Consider the following 3188-nt stretch of genomic DNA (forward strand, 5'->3'; position numbering starts at 1 on the left):
TGTGTGTTTTTTTTTAAACGTTGTAAATTAAATATTTGAAATGAAAAGCGTTTTTTAGCTTTTTATGGCATTTTTTTTAGAAACCGCTGTCTTTTATCTTTTTATCCAAAATTATTTTGATCCAAAATCAGTTCACAATCAGTGCACACAACAACAAAACATATTCAAATACCATAAGCAATTCACAAAATCAGTAGAACAGAAAACAGAACTCTGTAACTTAATTAACATATATGTAACTCTGTAATTTACAACCTAATTAACTACATTCATATACATATATATAACCTAATTTACAACCTAATTAACTACATTCAGATACATATATATAACCTAATTTACAACCTAATTAACTACATTCAGAGACATACATATAACCTAATTTACAACCTAATTAACTACATTCAGATCCATATGCATGTTCATATATTGTGTCCTATGATCATATACATATAATAACTAACAGAATATACATAATATGCACTAGCTACCATATAATATTCAGATCCCTTGCCCAACAGTAAGCTATTTCCCAGAAAATCAAATAATTTGCATGTCAAGCACATACTGACACTTGTAACACCCCGTTTTTCAAAGCGAGGGTATATATATTTTTTTTTTCAAAAGTAATTAAAAACGAACAAAGATTTAAATCAGAAAATGCCTTTGGATAAATAATTGAGTCATTATAAATTACAAGCAGCGGAATAATAGTTTTATTCTTCTCAACAATCTCCTTCATGAATCTCAATACGTAGTACCCACAGTCGATGTTATTTGTTTGATGAGGGCACTTTATTGGGATCCATGTAATGTTATTAGACTTTTGCTTCGACACTTTAGCACCTCTTTGAGCTCGAAAATCTTTTAAGGCACTATCGAATGAATAAATGTGATTATTATAGCATGAACAAACACATTATATATATATATATATATGTAATAAATAAATGAATATTACTTACGTGTCGAGCATAGTCTTTATTTCGGGGTGATTGCTGTAATTGCCATGCACGGAAGCCCAGATTTCCACAATAATTGTAAAGGGTCACCAACCAAAAAAATAACAGTTAACACATAGCAATTAAGTTTTTTAAATGCTCAAAATAACTTTTCAACTAAGCATGCACCTTAACAGGATTTTCAATATGCGAAACGTTCATACAATACTTTGCCAATTAAAAATGAAAGTAAAATGAAGTTCTCAATCCCCTAATTATAGCATAACAAATCAAGACATGGGTAGATTCATGAACAATCAATCATACAACTAAAACTGAGGATTTTCACTGAGCCAATCGATTGGGCAATCGATTGACAGGATGACTGAGCCCCTGACTTAGTGCCAATCGATTTCCAAATCGATTTCCTAAAGGTTTTTAGTGAAATTTTGAACTCTGGCTTGATTCAATCGATTGGGAAATCGATTGACAGGATAGCTGAGCCCCTGACTTAAGGGCCAATCGATTCCCAAATCGATTTGGTCGAATATGGATGAGTCCCTGACTTAGGCCCAATCGATTGGGCAATCGATTTCGTAAATGATTTTCGAAAACTGATTACAAAATCGATTGGCTAATCGATTTTGTCAATTTGGCCAAGTCCCTGTTTACCCATCCAATCGATTGGGAAATCGATTTCCCTGATCATTTTTCCAAAAATTCATGAATTAACCCAAGTCATTCCTAATCAAGTTCACAACCTAACACTTAGCAATTCCTACGCGATTACCACGGCAAATGGGATCTCGATAACCATCATACTTACACACAATAATCAACACATAACACTTAGCACTTTCAACGCAATTATCACAACGACTCAAATTCAAATCACTCAATCATAAAACTCAAATCAACCACGACTCGCGTGCCAAGCACCCTAATGCAATGCGTATATGCCAAAATGCATGGACTCGGAATTCCAAACCAAAACCCTCCTCGAAGGGCCGTAAATCATAATTGTACCGCCTATCGCAGGCCAAAGTACCAATTACCAAGGTGCCACCTATCACGGGTCTGCACGATTTACTAAAAAGCGTAAACCATAAACGTACTGCCTATCACGGGCCCGTATCGTTTACCAAGGTGCCACCTATCACGGGTCTGCACGATTTACTAAAAAGCGTAAACCATAAACGTACTGCCTATCACGGGCCCGTATCGTTTACCAAGGTGCCACCTATCACGGGTCTGCACGATTTACTAAAAAGCGTAAACCATAAACGTACTGCCTATCACGGGCCCGTATCGTTTACCAAGGTGCCACCTATCACGGGTCTGCACGATTTACTAAAAAGCGTAAACCATAAACGTACTGCCTATCACGGGCCCGTATCGTTTACCAAGGTGCCACCTATCACGGGTCTGCACGATTTACTAAAAAGCGTAAACCATAAACGTACTGCCTATCACGGGCCCGTACCGTTTATCGAGGTGCCACCTATCACGGGTCTGCACGATTTACTAAAAAGCGTAAACCATAAACGTACTGCATATCACGGGCCCGTATCGTTTACCGAGGTGCCACCTATCACGGGTCTGCACGATTTACTAAAAAGCGTAAACCATAAACGTACTGCCTATCACGGGCCCGTACCGTTATCGAGGTGCCACCTATCACGGGTCTGCACGATTTACTAAAAAGCGTAAACCATAAACGTACTGCCTATCACGGGCCCGTACCGTTTATCGAGGTGCCACCTATCACGGGTCTGCACGATTTACTAAAAAGCGTAAACCATAAACGTACTGCCTATCACGGGCCCGTACCGTTTATCGAGGTGCCACCTATCACGGGTCTGCACGATTTACTAAAAAGCGTAAACCATAAACGTACTGCATATCACGGGCCCGTATCGTTTACCGAGGTGCCACCTATCACGGGTCTGCACGATTTACTAAAAAGCGTAAACCATAAACGTACTGCCTATCACGGGCCCGTACCGTTTATCGAGGTGCCACCTATCACGGGTCTGCACGATTTACAAAAAGCGAAAACCATAAACGTACTGCCTATCACGGGCCCGTATCGTTTACCGAGGTGCCACCTATCACGGGTCTGCACGGCTTACTAAAATAACGTAAATTGTAAATGTACCGCCTATCACAGGCCAAAGTACTATCTACCAAGGTGCCACCTATCACGGGTCTGCACAATTTACAAAAAAACCGAAAACCATAAACGTA

This window comes from Cicer arietinum, chromosome 5, assembly GCF_000331145.2.
Source record: "Cicer arietinum cultivar CDC Frontier isolate Library 1 chromosome 5, Cicar.CDCFrontier_v2.0, whole genome shotgun sequence".
In the NCBI taxonomy this organism is placed as follows: Eukaryota; Viridiplantae; Streptophyta; class Magnoliopsida; order Fabales; family Fabaceae; genus Cicer; species Cicer arietinum.